This window comes from Enhydra lutris, unplaced genomic scaffold, assembly GCF_002288905.1.
Source record: "Enhydra lutris kenyoni isolate GAN:26980312 unplaced genomic scaffold, ASM228890v2 scaffoldscaffold31, whole genome shotgun sequence".
Classification (NCBI taxonomy): Eukaryota; Metazoa; Chordata; class Mammalia; order Carnivora; family Mustelidae; genus Enhydra; species Enhydra lutris.
Window position 1 is genome coordinate 2,515,401 of NW_019154115.1, and position 18,432 is coordinate 2,533,832.

At 48.8% G+C, this 18,432-nt stretch overlaps 1 protein-coding gene across 1 annotated transcript in view; it reads right to left on the reverse strand.

The window, feature by feature from the left end:
* The window catches only part of LOC111153222 (secretory carrier membrane protein 5), a 36,389-nt gene extending 18,330 nt beyond the window's left edge, over positions 1-18,059 (reverse strand). The window contains exon 1 of the mRNA XM_022512112.1: positions 17,988-18,059. The gene's annotated coding sequence lies outside the window, so the exon portion shown is untranslated. The remainder of the gene's footprint in view (positions 1-17,987) is intronic.
* Positions 18,060-18,432: the final 373 nt, after the last annotated feature.

Here is an 18,432-nt window from a genome sequence, read left to right on the forward strand (position 1 = left end):
GACCATGGGGTCCAGGAAGGACATGGAAAGTGTCACGCTCATGGGACAGAGGAAATGGAGGTACCAGAGAACTAGAGGTCTCCCTGAGGTCACAAAGCATATAAAACAGAAGCTGGACTGTGCTCAGAGGTTACTGGAGTTTAAGAGTTCAGAGGTAGCAACATGCCAAGTGGCTGGGAGAAAGGGTGGTAGAGGGAGGCAATGGAGTCAAAGACTGGTCCAGCACTAAAATCCTCCATGAAAATAAGGAGGGGGTGCAGATAATAACTTAGATTGTGTAAGACTCAAAGGAGGAGACTCTAATCCTGCTCCAGCCTGACCCCCATCTTGCTCCCATGCTGTTTCCATGTGCCCATGGCTCTAAAGTCAGTGTAGCAAAGTCTGGATGACTCAGTGCAGGAGAAGCCAGAGCACAGAGCAAGGCTCCTAAGAGGGAAGTTCCCCACTCTTGCTCTACCTCTGGTCCCCTTATCCCAACCCAAGCTGCACATCCCCAGCCCTGAAGTCCCAGAACTATGAATTATCCTCAGAAAACAGCACTCTCCTGGCATTGCTATCACTGTCCTATGATGACTCTTCATGACCACTGCTGATCCTGAGCCTGGCATTCAAGGCCTTGTGTCAATCAGCTACAAACATCCCAAACCACTACCTTTGCTTCTCTATCACAGGATGATCTGCTTCCCCCACAACCCAGTTTCATGCAGGAGATCATGTCTAGCCACCCCCTCGATTTCCAGTGCCTCTAGACCCTGTTAACTCTAAGTCCGACTATTTTCTCACATCCCACCTCTTCTGGGAAGCCTTTCCAGATAACCCTACCAATCCCACTGCTTAAATTCTGAACCAGTTGTTGGGCAGCAAGTGCGCACTCATTCTCATCCAATCTTCTCCTCACTCCCTGATGGATGAGACTTCCAGGAGGCACCCAGCACAGGGCAGGGGACAGAGCACAGTCAACCCCTGTTCTTCCTTAGACTTGAAAACCCTCCCAAAGGGGTGGGAGTGGAACACCTGCTGCCCTTTCCAGTCAGGCTAAGCCCACAACTTCTGTCAACCCTGTGTGTATGCTACTTCCTCCGGGCAGCCTTCAGAGATTCCAGGCTATTGGCAGGGAAGGAAGGGCAGCCTTCAGAGATTCCAGGCTATCCACAGGGAAGGAAGGGCAGGCCGAGAGGAAATGCTGTGGGGAAGGGGCAGGGACTGGGAGGGAGGCAGAGGAAGGAGAGAGAAAAGGAAAATGGAGAACTGGGAGAGACACTCTATAAACTAGATCAAGCAGCTTCCTCAAGGGAGGACAGTACTTAGTCCTATTATTTTGTCCCCAGAGGAAGGTGCTGGCAAAGAGTGGCCCAAGAGGGGAATCAACTTGTTCAGAGGCAGCTAGTCAGCCAGGGAAAGAGTTAAAGAAACAGCCCCAGACCCCAAGGCCCCTATCCAGAGCTTTCCTCACAGGACCCCACTAACTCTCCACAGGGTTTGCTACACCTAAGACACTCTTTCTGTGACCCATTCACCAGAGACATCCTCTCTCAGCTCTAGGGACTTTGCCTTCAGGCTCATCAAGTAAGCCCAGGTCAGATCTAAGCTAGCAAGATTTGTGTAGCCCCAAGCAAGATTTCCCATCAGTCCCTGTGCCTGTACAAGTAGAACAGGAAAAGCACAGGCTGCAAAATTCTCTAGATTTCCCCTACCCCATGGGCACAGTCACATGGCTGGGGTCACAGGAGGGCATCCCCAACAGCTGTGTTTAATTCCCCCCTCTTTGCCCATACCACTTGCCGGGAATGCCCTCTCTTGACTCTACCCCATCCAAATCTCCCCTCCCCCAGCAAGTCTATTCACTGGCTCTTGCCTCGGTTTCTCCTTGTCTCTGTAGGAAAGCCTGCCAGGCCCTAGCTGATCTCCCCATCCCGCAGCTGGGGCATTACCGGTTTGAACCGCCAAAGATGATGAATTCTCAGTAGGAGTCTCTACTTGATTTCCCCAACCCCCAGGCCAGGAGCTACACGAGGCGGGGACAGGAATGGATTCCCAAACACCTCACCTCCATCCTCATAGCCAACTCCTGCCAATTTTGGAATGAGCTACATCCGGCACTCCCAACTCACCACCCCAAAACCCTAGTGGAGCCTAGGCTCCGTCAAGCCACTGCGCCCATCCCCCGCCGACTAAAGGTTGGCAAACCAAAGGAAGCGACGGGGGACAGAGCCTGGGTCCACCTGCAGTCACCTCTTGTGAGGAAGGACCCAAAGGAGGCCACAGTCACCCCGCCACCAGTCGCGTGAGCCATCCCCAGGAAGAGGAGGAGGCTGGTTTCCAGGGAACACCAGGTGGGGCTGGGGCGAAGGAGGGCCCAAGGCCCAGGCTCCAGAATCCAGGGGTCTGACGTCACCCGAGACCTGGGTTCCCTCTGTGGGAGCCGGGAATGGGGACGGTGGGGGTTGGGGGCCTGGGGGCACCTGCGACGATCTTCTCCTGCCCCAAACTGGGAAGGTCACCTCGACTCCCCACCTCTCCAGCAGCTTGGCCTGCCCCTGCATGCAAAGGTGAAGCGTAGGGGGCACAAAGCTGGAGAGTAAGTGACCACATCTCGCCCTGCGCCCAGCTTCCCTGGAAAGCCCCTCTCCCGGCCTTCAGGCCCGGGACTCACCCGCCGCTGCCGCTCGGTTGCGGAGAGGCCGCCGCGCTGCGCTGCGCTGCGCTTCACCCAGCGTTGCAGCGCGGAGCCTGCCGCTAGCCGCTCCGGGGCTGGGGACGGGGAGCGCGCGCGCGCTCCTCGGGCCGGCTCCTCACGCGCCCGCGCCACCCGCGCCCGCAGCAGCAGCCGCTCTCGCGAGACTCCCGCGCCACCTCTAGGGCCGCTCCTCCTACTCTCGCGAGAAGCAAGGCCTGGCCACCCCCTCACCTTGCAGGAACTGTCCGAGGTGCTAAGTTCCCGGGCACGCCCGGATCAGGTGGTCGGTGGGCACGGACAGGCCAAGAGTACACAGAGAACTAGAACGTGGAGAAAGAGACCCAGAGATGGAAGCCAGGTACCAGTAGCCAGAGCCTCAGCTTCCAAATCTGTAAACTGGGGAGAATAACTTCTATGCCGATCCTAGGGGCTGCTGGGACCACACCAGAAAGGAGGAGAGAAAAGAGCTTTGTGAGCAGAGTACCTGATAAAGGTCCTTAAGACCCACAGGCCCGAAGTGACAGATAGAGGATGCAGGACGGAAAATCACAGATGAAACAGAGATAGGATGTAGAAGAATGGACACATAGATCCATGGAAAGATGGACATAGAAAGATGAGAGGAAAGCCACGAACAACGAACACAGAGACATAGAAACATGGAGAGACAGAGAAACATGGAGAGACGTGGTGAGATCACGATTTGGAAAGAAAAAAAAAAAAAGACATGGGAAGATAGGAGAGACAGAGAAAACATGATGAAGTGAGAAAGAGACCAGAAATAGGGACAGGCAAGCTACACCAAAGGAATAGAAAGACAGAAGTTTAAAGAGACACAGAAAAAAGAATGAAAGAGACTGTGATTGGCAGAGATGAACATGTAAAGAGAGTAGAGACCAGGGTAAATATTTAAAAACCCAGAACTAATGACAGTTAAGAGACCCACTTGGAGAGATGGGGCTGGGAGTGAAAGAAGCTTTTATTGAGAACAGTGTTTATGTTGCAAACCTCCTATGGGATCTCGACAACCAAGGCCACCCTCTGTCCTCCCAGCCAATGGCTCCTGCCCTTCACAGTGCCCTCCACTCACACCATCCTGCGCCTGGAAGGGGGCCTCCGTGGGTGGGAGACACTGAGGGGATTCTTTGCCCAGAATAAGGGCCCATTGTCTGGCTCTAGCCTGCTGGGAGTGGGACCACACTCCCACAGCTGGGATGGAAAGAGGGTGGGAGGGAAGAAAGGCAGACAAGAAATAGCCAGGGAGAGGGAAGAGAAGGGAGGGAGTTTAAGGGGCTATGGAGGGTTGAGTAGGAAGTACAGTCTGGCTACCAGGCCAATCATGTGCTACAGGGCAGGACACTGAGTTCTGCTGTTAGTCCTGTCCCTGGTTCATTCACATAGTCACTGTTCTCTGTCCCTGCTATAATGCAAGCTTTAGCTGATTTACAGAGCTATGGGGAGGACTCAATAAGATAAGGAATGGGAACTTGAGGACGTTGTCAAACATGGCTCCTGGGGTGCCTGGGTGGCTCAGTGGGTTAAGCCTCTGCCTTCGGCTCAGGTCATGATCTCAGGGTCCTGCAATTGAGCCCTGCATCAGCTCTCTGCTCAGCAGGGAACCTGCTTCCCCCTCTCTCTCTGCCTGCCTCTCTGCCTACTTGTGATCTCTCTCTCTGTGTCAAATAAATAAATAAAATCTTTTAAAAAAATGACTCCTAACAGGAGAGATGTAGGGAGTCCATGTGAGCCTAGGGAAAGATATAGGGGTTTACATAAGCCTTTAGGAGAGGGGCCTGAGGTCCACATTGAAGTTTATAGGTTATCTGTCTGGGCTCCACACAGTATTCACAGGAGATATCTTGTGGTTCATGTGGGTCCTACTGGAGAAATGTCAGAGGATTTTTTCCCAGTCAGGAGAATCAGAAGGACCTCTTAGTTGTCCAAAAAATAAGACAGGAAAATATCCAGGTCCAGAGTCATAAGCCCATCTTTGTCCCAGTGGATTACATCTTCAGAGCGTGGGTAAATGCAAAGGAACAATGTTGTCAGTGATGACAATCATTTAAACAAACTTTTAGTCAACAAACATGCTGATCACCTACAATGAGAAGGAGCACAATGAAGTGGTTAAGAATATGGACCTAGAAAGCAGACTGCCTGCCTTTCCCCAGCTTGGTGGTTTGATCAAGGTATTCGTTCTTACTGAACCTTAGTTTTCCACATATATAAAACAAGGGTGGTGAGAACAGGACCTGTATCTAGGTTTTCTGTGACAATGAAATGCATTAACACATGTAGACACATGTAACACAAGGACTGTTACACAGTTAATAACTGTTTGTTTATACTGTGTGCTGGGAACATGTGGGGAACATGTCTTTCTCATGGTTGAGGGCAGGAATGAAAAAGCCTGAGCCAAATCATGCAAATCATTTAAAGCTTCTTCTCACATGTGGCAAATGTCACATGCCACTCACCAAAGCATGTCATATGGCTAATGCATGAGAGACAGAAGACATGCTCTCTCTAGACGATGCAAGGCATAACAAACAGTGGGGATGTCAATTGCAGGGAGGGAGTAAGTAACTGGGAGCAAGAATCCAGTCACTCATAGGGCCAGCTCCAGGCCACTTGTCTTCTCTTGCCTCGCTATGGTTGAATGAGGCATGTCCACCAAAGGGTGTCTGGGATAGTATCTATGTTATAGGCCAGTAAGCAACTGAAAATAATAGAGGATTTGTCTAAACCTGAAAATTTGTCTAAAACTGAAAATAAAAGAGGATTTGCTAAACGCTTAATATGTCTGAGTGAGATGCTAAGCCTCATGACTATTCCGATAAGTTGTGCTTATCCCCAATTTGTGTCTGAGCAAAGTGAGGCTTAAAGAGGTGAAGTGATCTGCCCAAGGAAATAAAATTGATTTCTAAGAAATGGAAGAACTAGTATTTTTTAGTATTTTTAGGGGTTTCTGGGAAACCCCAGAAACAGACAATGGGATAAGGATGTGAGTACAAATAACCCTTTTGAGAGATGATACCCAGGAAACACTGGTAGAGTTGTGGAGGAAGCAGAAACAAAGAAATGAATGGAAACCAATTCAGGGTGCAATAATGAGCAGGTTACCACCGTGGGTAATGTTTGCATTGGGGGTGGTTGGCGGGCATCTTTATGGGGGACCTCTGGGACACAGTGCAGAATGCAACACAGCTGTCCCACCAAACAAGTGAGGAAACTAAGGGTTGAGAGCTGCTCCTGGCATTTTCAGACTTTCCAGTGTGCCTTCTGAGCAGAAAGTCCTTGGGCAGAAAATCCTTGGCTTGCAGTAAGAAGTCATCAGAAATGGTTAAGGAAGAAGGGAGAGAACACAATGTAGTAGCATCTACTACAACCAAGATCTAAACCCAAGTCCATCAGACTCTCAAGTCACATCATGCTGCCTCCAAGGTAAACCAGTAGTCTTGTGGAAGATTGCAATATGGAATCTCCTTTCTTAAGAAAGACCCTCCTGCCCACCCCCATCCCACTCCATGCTCCTGGTCTTGTGAGATGTCAGGTCCCTACACTTAGCATATATGTCTGATCCCATGGCACTGTGTATACAATGACCCACCTTCTTACCTGCAGAACCACAGCAATGTCAGAGCAGCTCATTCAGTCCACTAACTAGTCAGGTGGTCAACCCTGCAACTCAGACAGTTCATCCTAGGCCTCCCCATACAGTTCCTCTCCCCTCCACACCTTCTCCCTACTACCCAGTCCCTGTGTATGTCTTCTCTCCCCAACCAGACTGGAAACCATCAAGGAAACCCACAGAATGGGAGAAAGTATTGACAAACCACATATCTGATAGAAGACTTGCAGGTAAAATATATGAAGAATTCACAAAACTCAATAATACAATGAAAAATAAACCCCTTTTTAAATGGGCGAAGGAGGAACACCTGGGTGGCTCAGTTGGTTAAGCATCTGCCTCCGGCTCTGGTCATGATCCTGAGGTCCTGGGATCCAGTCCACATCAGGCTCCCTGCTCAGCAGGGAACCTGCTTCTCCCTCTGCCTGCTCTGCCTGCAGCTCTCCCTGCTTCTGCTCTCTCTCTCTGACAAATAAATAAATAAAATCTTTTTTTAATTAATTAATTAATTAATTAATGAAAATAGGCAAAGGATCTGAATAGAAATTTCTCCAAAGAAGGGATGTCTGGTTGGCTCAGTCGGTAAAGCATACGACTCTTGATCTTGGGGTGGTGAGTTAAAGCCCCACATTGGGCCTAGAGTTTACCTGGAAAGAAGGAAGGAAGGAAGGAAAATTTCTCCTAAAAAGATATACAGATGGCTGATAAGCACATGAAAACATGCTCACCATCATTAGTCATCAGAGAAATGCAAATCAAATCCACAATTAAACACCATTACACAAGCACTAGATGGTTATAGTCAAGAAGACAGATACTCAGTATTGACAGGAGAAACTGGAACCCTCATATTCTGCTGATAGGATTGTAAAATAGTGTAGCCACTTTGGAAAACAGCCTGGCAGTTCTTCAAAAAGTTAAACATAGAGTTACCGTTTGACCTAGCAAGGTCTAAACCCAAGAGAAATAAAAACATAGGTTCACCAAAGAGCAAATTTATTTATTTGTAGTAGCTAAAAACTGGAAATAGCCATCAATAATAGAAAGGATAAACACATTATTATATATTCATACAATGTAATATGACTCAAGGAGTAAAATGAATGAGCAGTGACTTCATCCAACAATATGGGTGAATCTAAAATATATTAAGCAAAATAGGCCAGACAAAACAAAACAAAAAACACTCCATACTATATGATTTCACTTATATGAAGTTTAACAACAGGAAAATTTACATGATACAAACGAGGATAGGGGTTGCTGACTTGGGGGGGGTGGCGGGAGGGTGGGTAGACTCAGTTCAAAGAGACAGAATAAAACATTTCTGGGGTGATAGAAATACTCTAGATCTTGTTTTGGGTAGTAGTTACAAGTTATATAAAATTATCAAAACGTATTAAACTGAAAACTTCAGATCTGTGTCCTCTATTGTTTATAAGTTATAACTCAGTATTGTTAGCTTAAAAAGATGGGGATCACTGGAACAGCCTGAGTCTGGGAAACAAATATGATTCCCAACCTCCACGTCTTGCCTGTGTAGCAAGCCCTAGGCCATGACCACTCCACATTGCTTCCTTTCTATCAGCAGTGCCTCCAATAAACCACTTGGGGGCAGCCACGCCTGCAGTGACTAATACCAGCAAGTGCTAGTATTCCACTAGCTAGGTTGTTCTGACAGCTGCTGAAGAGCTGGGCGCTGCCCCGTAGCCTATTGGCCTATGCAGCTCAAGTCTTCATCACCACCACCCCTTATAGCCTAGCCAGCAGCTGCAAACATGCAACACCCACCGCTTACTTGTCAAGTTAGAACAGACATGTCCAGCAAAATCTACTCCCACTAACTGCAGTCACCGTACACCCTGGGCCCCTCAACTTCCCATCCTCTGTTCCTATTGTTCCTATCAACAGCTGGGTATTGTTCATGGTATTCCTTTGGCGAGCTGATTCCCACTCATACTTCAAGTGCCCACATGAGTCTCAGATCCTCTGGACAGGTCCATGGACCAGATGCCTCTGCCCCTTCCTTTCCTGCCACCCTATGCTGTGTTGTTAACTAGGTATTGGACTCCCCATCAGATTGAGTTCAGGGCCAAGGGTGATGGAGCAGGCCCACATCTGTGTTGCACACCATCGCCCCACTGCCAGTCACAGGGACAAGGAAACTTGGTTGAATAGTGTGTTTGGTGAATGTTAAACAACCAGGTCTTCACAGGAAAAATGTGTATATATATACTTATTGCAAGAGTTACTGATAGAATGTGTAACACACAATGTATACATAATAAAATACACAATACAGTTTATTAGCAATTCCTTATAGCCAACTGATTCTCATTTCATCAGTTTTTCCTTTACACTTGCCTCCATAGCCTACAGTTACAACTGATGAATGAGCATAGATAATTAAAAAATAAATAACAATAAATCAATTCTGTATCTGTAGTGTTTGCTAATTTCTGTGATGAAAGTACTTCCACTGTGGCTGATTTCAAGCTACCAGTATGATGTTCCCTGAATGCTGTGTCAGGCAAAGATGTCCCACAGCACACCGTTACACAGTATTACCACCTCACAGACACAAGAAGCCTAAATTAATTCAAGAGCATGAATAGTAAAATGTCCTAAAGTTACTAGAATGTGGTAACTTTTGAATGAGTTGAATATTTATTACTTTTCTTTTAATGCAGCTACTTAATTATAAGCTGATATAATTAAACTTTTTTTAAAAGATTTTATTTATTTATTTGACAGAGAGAGATCACAAGTAGGCAGAGCAGCAGGCAGAGAGAGAGGCAGAAGCAGGCTCCCTGCTGAGCAGAGAGCCCGATACAGGGCTCCATCCCAGGACCCTGAGATCATGACCTGAGCCGAAGGCAGAGGCTTAACCCACTGGGCCACCCAGGCATACCTAATTAAACATTTTTTTAAATATTTTATTTATTTATTTGAGAGAGAGACAGTGAGAGAGAGCATAAGAGGGGAGAAGGTCAGAGGGAAAAGCAGACCCCCCATGGAGCAGGGAGCCGGATGCAGGACTCAATTCCAGGATTCCGGGATCATGACCTGAGCTGAAGGCAGTCACTTAACCAACTGAGCCACCCAGGCGCCCATGATATAATTCAACTTTTAATAGTGGTTGTAGTTTAACAACCAGACTACAAAATGAAAAACTTAACATTTGGCTCTCATGGGCTAGTATGAGCTGCTTCTAGGTGCCCTATTCTTTTGTTTTTATATGCAACTTACTGTGAAAATAAAAACATGGTTAAGCATAACCATAAAAAAATAAATTTCTGGACCAATTAAAACAGTAAGTAGTTAATGTCATACATGACTGTCCCAGGGCACCTGGATGGCTCTGTTGGTTAAGCGTCCACTCTTGATTTTGGCTCAGGTCATGATCTCAAGGCTGTGAGATCCAGTGCTGCGCTGGGCTTCGTGCTCAGTGTAGAGTCTGTTGAGATCCTCCTCTCCCTCGCCCTCTGCCTCTCCCCCCATTTGCACTCTCTCTCCCTCTCAATACATAAATAAAATCTTTAACAACAACAAAAAATATCATACATGGTGCCTGGGTGGCTCAGTGGGTTAAGCCTCTGCCTTCGGCTCGGGTCATGATCTCAGGGCCTGGGATCGAGCCCTGCATCAGGCTCTCTGCTCAGCGGGGAGCCTGCTTCCCTTTCTCTCTCTCCCTCTCTCTCTGCCTGCTGCTCTGCCTACTTGTGATCTCTGTCAACTAAATAAATAAAATCTTTTAAATAATAAAATAATATCATACATGACTGTCTCTAGAACATTTTTGGTTATCACCAAACTCAGAGACTTACTGCCCTGGACTTGTCTTCCAGCAGCACATGGGCCACTGTGATGCTGGGCTGCTCTGCATATACTTCAACTCTTCCCTGGGTCCTCGCCTCTTCCCAGCCCTCATCTCTCTCTGGAACTGCTGATGATCAGCTCCAAAACCCCCAATTCCGTAGCAGGAAGGTTGGTTTAGCCTCCATCCTTTTTTTTTTTTTTTTAAGATTCTATTTATTTGACAGAGAGGGAGACAGGGAGGGAACACACGCAGGGGGAGCGGGAGAGGGAGAACCAGGCTCCCTGCCGAGCAGAAGCCTGATGTGGGGCTCATCCCAGGACCCTAGGATCATGATCTGAGCCGAAGGCAGATGCTTAACCAACTGAGCTACCCAGATGCCCCAGCCATGACATTTTAAGGTGATTTGTTACCCAGCAGTAGGGACCTGAAGCAGGTTGACAACATTTTAAAACATGAAACTGTCAAGTATAACCATGAAGTGTTTTAGCTTGTTTTCTTGAAAACATCTGGAATTCAGGGCAGATTCTGGAAGGTGTGCACCCTCAACCCACAGGGAAGACATATGGACACAAAAGACAACTACTGGGGCACCATGGTGGCTCAGTTGGTTGGGTGTCTGCCTCCGGCTCAGATCATGATCCCAGGATCCTGCGATCTTGGCCCCCATCTGGCTCCATGCTCATTGGAGAGTTGGCTTCTCCCTCTGCCTGCTGCTTCCCCTGCTTGTGCTCTCTCTCTTTCGCTCTGTCAAATAAAATCTAAAAAATTTAAAAAGAAGAAGAAGGAGGAGGAGGAGGAGGAGGAGGAGGAGGAGGAGGAGAAAAAGAAGAAGAAGGAGGAGGAGGAGAAGAAGAAAAGACAACAACTTCAGAGATCTGCCAGTCTCCATGACTTCTCCTGGAGGCAGGAATGATGAGGCTTGGTGACATCCACTCTTAACTCTATTATCTCTTCCAAGGCAGGTTCCCCAGGAAGATCATTAATCAGCAAACACACATAATTTCTAGGCAGAGGGAGTTCTCCCAGAAATTCTGCAAACAACATACGTTCTTTCCCTTGCTGAAATATATACAATTTATCTTCTGGGACAGTATGTACAGGGCACCTTGTGACTTATTTTGGAACAATAGATGGCAGGCAGATTTGATTAACTTCATCTTTTGCTGGAGAGAAGGAAGGACATAATTAATTAACTGGTAGTAACAGGGAATCCTCATGGCCTTAAAGAGGATTTGACCAAGTAACAATCTTGAACTGGAAGGAGCCCCAATTCATCCAGCTTGATTTGGGGGCTCTTCTCTGGACCGGCAGGAAGAGGGATAGGGTGGCAGGAGTGTCATGTGGAAAGTCATGTTTCTATTCTCACCACCATAGAGAGGCATGGAAGGGGCAACTGCCAGGAAGAGAGGTGACCCAGGGAACACAGAACTGTTTCCTGGTTTCTTCCCAGTGCTCCAGACCCTACGTGCCTCTACAGCAACAAAATGACACACTTCTCCATAAGCCTGACTCTGACAGGATGCGATGGGAGAAGGGCTCTCTATATACGCAGCATTCAGGAAAGCTGATACAGCCATTCCCCACTGAAATGAAGCCAAAAATGTTAAATCACACACAAGCAAAATAAAACCACTGGGCCTGCATTCCTGCCTGTCCACAAACAGCTGGGGCCCAACAGCTCTGGCTGCCTCTTAGAGGTTAATATTCTGTTTCGCCTTTTTTTTTTCACCCCACCCTCTGTTTGCCCACAAGCTTGACTGTTCAGTAGCTAAGTGGGCAAGGACAAGCTTGTCTCTGAAATGTGGGAGTGGTGATCCCATGGCGGTACTGGGGGGATAACCTGAGACAGTTCCAGGAGGTAAGCACTTACATCGTCATTTCCATTTAACAGGAGAGGAAACTGAGGCACAGAGAAGTTCCAAGGGCACAGTTAGCAAGAGGCAGAGCTAGGATGCATACTCAGGCCATGGGCTCCAGAGTCCATATTATTTTTGTTTTAAGATTTTATTTATTTATTTGACAGAGAGATACAGCAAGAGAGAACACAAGCAGGGGGAGTGAGAGAGGGAGAAGCAGGCTTCCGGCTGAGCAGGAAGCCCAATCTGGGGCTTCAACCCAGGACCCTGGGATCATGCCCTGAGCTGAAGGCAGATGCTTAACGACTGAGCCACCCAGGCACCCCCAGGGTCCATATTCTTAATCACTCCACTAGCTGCTTCTGGGTGTTGGGTGGGCAAGCATTTTCTAACTTGTCAAAAAACTCAGTGCACCCCTAAAGGATAGTTTTAATTCTGGGAAGGCACAAACTAAGCACCCTAGCTCTGCCCCAAGTCAGAGCTGGAGAAGGAAGAGCAGCCCTGGTGCCCCTCATCCCAGGCAAGCCCTGGCAGAGCAGACGTCTACCCTGGAGTCCCAGGACCTTTGTTCTGGATGACTACAGAGACCCATAGCTGATGGCTTTCACCCTGCTGCCTCTCCCTCCTCTAGGGGGTCTAGTTCCAGGATTAAGAACACATTTGGGGGGCACCTTGGTGGCTCATTTGGTTGAGCATCCAAATCTTGACTCAGCTCAGGTCATGATCTCAGGGTTGTGAGATGGAGCCCTACATCAGGCTCGTGCTGACCATGGAAACTGCTTAAGATTCTTTCTCTCCCTCTGCATCTTCCATGCTTCCACGCTCTCTCTCTTAAAGAAAAAAAAAAAATTAATAGATGCTGGAGCCAGGCTATCTGACTTTGGATCTGGCTCTACCTTACTTACGAAATGGGTAGCAGCTCCTAAATAGTGCTTGTATGAGATGAGCTAGTACGTGATGAGTGTAATGCCTGGTACACAGTAAATGCTCAGTAAATCTCAGCTGTAATTGGTAAATATTCCCTCACCTTATCAGCTCTATACTTTCCTCCCCCCCTCCCCTACCAAGGTTCTCAAACATCCTGTTTCTTTGGTTTTAGGTCAATCTCCACCATTAGATTTAGAAGTATAACCTTATCTTCTCAGGGAAAAGCTGATTCAAAGGTGGAAGCAATCATGGGGAATTTCAGGCATCACAACAGGCTCTTGGGAAGTGTTTTGGGGCCCAGCACACTCCTGGGAACTCTAACTGTGCCCAGGTGAGTAGCTTTTTACTACACTTGTCTTTCCTTTACTTCCTCTTGGGACTCAGGTGACTTGGCCTGATGCTAGGAAAGCAATCGAATCTCAGGCAAGGTTGCTGGGCTCACTGGGTCTATACCGCAAACTCCTATTTTCCATCTCTGAGGCCAGAGCCAGCAAAGGAGAACGAAGCAGCCTGAAGGCAGAGGCTTGGCAGGTGTTAGGACTCATGGGTCCTGTCCTGGCTGGCCCATGGGCAAAAGCAATAACTGGAGGTGAGACATGGTGAGGAGAATGGGCTGGGGTGGGGATAGAGCTGAGGAGCTAGAATCAGAGCATTTCCCTAGGGTCTGGGGACTCAGTCTGTGAGAAGTTATCAGGCCTGGACAGGGACTTCTCCATGGCTGAGCTCTTGGTCTCTCCCAGGCCAAGTTCCCCCTCCAGGCTTCATTGCCTAGCAGTGTTAAATTTACAAGGAGCTCTGATAGCTATAGTCCCACTCAGCCTTCAAGAAAGCCCTGTAGGGGCACCTGGGTGGCTCGGAGAGTTAAGCCTCTGCCTTCGACTCAGGTCGTGATCTCAGGGTCCTGGGATTGAGCCCCGAATCGTGCTCTCTGCTCAGCGGGGAGCCTTCCCCCTCTCTCTCTCTCTGCCTGCCTCTCTGCCTACTTGTGATCTCTCTCTCTCTCTCTCTCTGTGTCAACAAATAAATAAATAAAATATTAAAAAAAAAAAGAGAGAGAGAGAGAGCCCTGTAAAGTGGTGAGTGAGCTTATGCCCAATGACCAAGGACTTGAAAACAATCTTAGAAAAGTTGTCACACTTGGGGCTCCTGGGTGGCTCATATGGTTAAGCATCTGCCTTCGGCTGAGGTCATGATCCTGGGGTCCTGGGATAGAGCCACGCATCGGGCTCCCTGCTCAGTGGGAAGCCTGCTTCTCCCTCTCCTTCTCCTGATGCTTGTGTTCCCTCTCTCACTGTGTCTCTCTCTGTCATATAAATAAATAAAATCTTTTAAAAAAGAAAAACAGTAAACACCAATGCTTTAAAAAAGAAAAGTTGTCACTCATGCAACTGTTTAGCAAACATTTATTGGTGCTCCTGGGTAGCTCAGTGGGTTAAGCGTCTGACTCCGGGTTTCAGCTCAGGTCATGATCTTAGGGTCTTGAAATAGAGCCCTGCTTTGGGCCCTGTGCTCAGAGCAGAGTTGCCTTGGGATTCTCCCTCTCTGCCCCTCCCCTCTCCCCCAACCTCACACCCTAGCATGCACTCTCTCTCAAATAAATAAATAATCTTTAAAAAAAAATTAAGAGCTTTCCATACACCAGGAAATACATTTGGCTTTCCTGATTCAAAGTCTTTCCACATATTTGCTTCAATATGTTGATTCCCGATTGTCTCTCCTCCTAAGTTTGCCTCCCAAATACTCCCCTTCTGCTGTGGCTTTGAAATGTCTACAGATTTTTTGACACTGCTCCCTTCATGAAGTAGAACCTCCTCTTCAGAAGAACCTGGGCTACAAAATGTACTGTGGCTTCCTGCTCATTTTTTTGTTTTTGTTTTCGTTTTTTTGGTCTCTCTCTTTCTCATCACTTGCTCTGGGGAAGTCCACGGTTATGAACACATCTATGGAAAGATCCAGTGTGATAAGGAACTGAGGCCTCAAACCAACATGTGAGACCAACATGCGAGTAAGCAGGGGAGCAGATCTGCCAGATCCAGCCAACATCTTGCCTACACCCTCAGGAAAGACCCTGACCTAGAACCACCCTTCGAAGCTGCTCTTGGGTCTGTAGCCCTCAGAAACCTGCTGAGATTTGTTTTTGTTTTTTGTTCCAATCTGCTGAGTTTTGTTTTTGTTTCAGTCTGCTGAGTTTTGGGGATAATTTTTTCTTATTTTTTTTAAAGATTTTATTTATTTATTTGACAGAGACCACAAGTAGGCAGAGAGGCAGGCAGAGAGAGAGGAGGAAGCAGGCTCCCCCCTGAGCAGAGAGCCTGATGTGGGGCTCCATCCCAGAACCCTGGGATCATGACCTGAGCTGAAGGCAGAGGCCCAACCCACTGAGCCATCCAGGTGCCCCTAGGGATAATTTTTTATGCAGCAATAGATAAGCAATATATCTTCCCCATTGTAGAAACATCTGCTCTCCCCAAAGTCAACTCAGAGCTTTATTTTTTTTTTAAGATTTTATTTATTTATTTGACAGACAGAGATCACAAGTAGGCAGAGAGGCAGGCAGGGGCAGAGGGGAAGCAGGCTCCCGGCTGAGCAAAGAGTCCGATGTGGGGCTCGATCCCAGGACCCTGAGATCATGACTTGAGCCGAAGGCAGAGGCTCAACCCAATGAGCCACCCAGGTGCTCCAACTCATACCTTTAATAGGCAGCTCAGATCATTTGAGTTTCCTTTTCTCTTATAATCACTCAGGTGAGGTAGTAAAGTGAGTCAGAGCACCTGCATTCAAACACGTGTGGTCACTGCTTTCTAGCTGTGATGACTGGGCAAGTTACTAGCTGTGATGACTGGGCAAGTTACTTAACCTCTCTGTGCCACAGTTTCCAAACGATGAAAAGGAAGATTATGAAAATTGCATTGGGGAATATATCTGTTAAGAGTACCTGACCCAAAAAAAAAAAAAAAAAAAGAGTATCTGACCCAGGAACGCCTGGGTGGCTCAGTGGGTTAAAGCCTCTGCCTTCAGCTCAGGTCATCATCCCAGGATCCTGGGATCAAGCCCCACATGAGGCTCTCTGCTCAGTGGGGAGCCTGCTTTCCCCTCTCTCTCTGCCTGCCGCTCCGCCTACTTGTGATCTGTCAAATAATAATAATAAATCTTTAAAATTAAATCTTTAAAAATTAAAAAAAAAAAAAAAAACTTAAAAAAAAAAAGTACCTGACCCAATGCTGGGCATTTTGTAGTGAGCTCCCTTGGGCCCCCTTCTCAATTTCTAATTCCTAACTCCTTTGCATGCTCCCAAGTCCTTGCCCAGAGGGGCTAGGACTAGGAGCAGCTTCTTCAGGATCATGTCCTCCTGTTTGCTCTTCCTGCCATTGGAGACAGAGGAGGAGGAGACCTGCTCTGTGCCTGGGGATTTCTCCCAGTTTTGGGGTGAGAAGAGACTTGTCCACAGAGGCAGGGTGCACTGCTGCAGGAAAGGTCCTCTTGCAGAGCAGGGAGCTGTCGCTGCAGGGGGTAAGCCCGGGCTCCAGTCTAGCCACCCTACCACCTCCTCTGAGGGTGAAAGGATTTCAAGCTGCCACTAAGTAGTCCCTAACATATCAGGAAAACTGCTCTTGCCAAGGCTTTGCCCATTTTCCTTTCCTTTCACCAGCTTTCTTTTCCCCTCACCTCCCTTTAAAATTTTTTTAAAATTTATTTAAATCTCCAATCATATGTGAAAAATACTAGCCAACATTTCCCGAGAATCTACCAGCCAAGTTTCTAAGACTGCGATGTGTCTCACAGCCCGTTTAGGAGACCGGTTCCTATGTCAGCCCCGTTTCACAGCTGAGAAAAGCAAGGCACAGAAATTAAGTAAATTGCCCAAGGTCACATAGAGGCAAAAAGGAGGTAATGAAGCTCGGGCTCCAAGGTCAGTACCTCCCGTACACAGGCTGTTCCAGGGTTCTGTGCTAAATTCTGTATTCAGTAGCTCTTTTCTTCAAGAGGCTCACAAAAACTGAATGCTGCCTCCGAGGTAACAGATGCAGTGTGCTCTTTTCTTAAAGATATTTTAAAAATACATTTACATCTACAAACGCACACATATGGAAATAGATCCCCCCCCCCCCCCCCACCCCCCCCCCCTTAAAAAAAAAAAAATACTCCCGGCCCTACCCAGCTCTTTAACAGCCTTGACTGTCTTTCCATGTTTCCAACCGTCGCGGGGTCTGCGCCACCCATACGCAAATTTACTTGCCCACCTTCCGAGTTGAGCCCTCTACTCCCCTCCCAACCGTGTTCGCCCCTTCTCCGGGGTTCCTGGCCGCCTCCCCGCGTATTCTCCCTTCGTCCGGCTCCCAGGCCCTGTTTGCTCTCTAACCTCGCCCCTCCTCTCCCCTCCCCAGCCCTCCCCCGCGCGTATCCTCTCCACTTCTCTGTCCCCAATCCTAGCCGCCAGCGCATTTCTCCCCTCTTCCTGCCTCGCCCCGGTACATCACCGCCCACCCATTTTTTCATCCCCACGGCCCCTCTTCCGCCCCCGCTTCCTCCCGGCCAATCTCCTCACCCTTACTCACAGTTCCCCCACTCCTTGAACCTTCCCACCCCCCCACCCCCCACCGCCCAGCTGGAGCGCACAGCCGGCAGGCTAGGACGCGCGCTGACAGGGTAATGAATGGCTTCAGCGGTAATTAGCGACCCGGCGGCTAATCACGGTGTACATTTACATTTTAAGTGCTGCAGAGGGAGCGGGGAAGGGGAAGGGACCCGGAGGGAAAGCGGGCCTTTTCCGCGCTCTCGCTTCCCGGGGGAGCGAAGTGAATCCGTGTGTTCTACAGCTGGAGGTGGGAGAAGGGGGAGGGGGAGCTTTCGAGGGCCATCCCCGGCGGCCGCAGAACAGCCGCGTGCTAACCCGACGCAAACCGGGAGCTCCCAGGCCCGGTCCACCAAACTGCAGATTCGGCCTGGGCTTGCATACCCCTGCGGATGGAGAGCTCGCTTCTTCCCTAACCAACCCCTTCTACCGTAGATCCCACCGGTTCCAGGACTTTTCCCCAGGCCTAGCAGAAACTGCTGCCCTTTAAGTCCCACAGCTACCTCGGTCTTACGGAATGTGAGGTTCCCTGCGCCCGCCGCCAAGCGCTGCAGTCTTTGTGTTCTCAAGGCTGCTGTGCCTCCGCGACTGTGGCGGATCCTAGTGGGGCCCGCGGGAGCCGGGCTGAGCCGAAGTCCAGGCTCCAAGCGGGACCCCGAGGGCCCCTGAGCCTAGCGTGCGACCAGGATATCCCGGACGGAGTCGGTCACTCGGACGTTGGGGCGCAAAGTCCACCAGCTCCAGCCATTCCCCCAAAGGGCGGTAATGGGGTCAGCCTGGGTTCTGAACAGCAGAGGCCGAGAGCTAGGACAAACAAGAGGCCGAGGAGGCGACAACAGCTTGAGAAGGCAGAAGGCCACCCGGCAGCCCCGTTACGGGGCTGGGACTCAGCTCCCCACAGGCACTGTCAGGCCGCTCGCACTTTTGAGGTTTCCCGCCCGCTGCAGC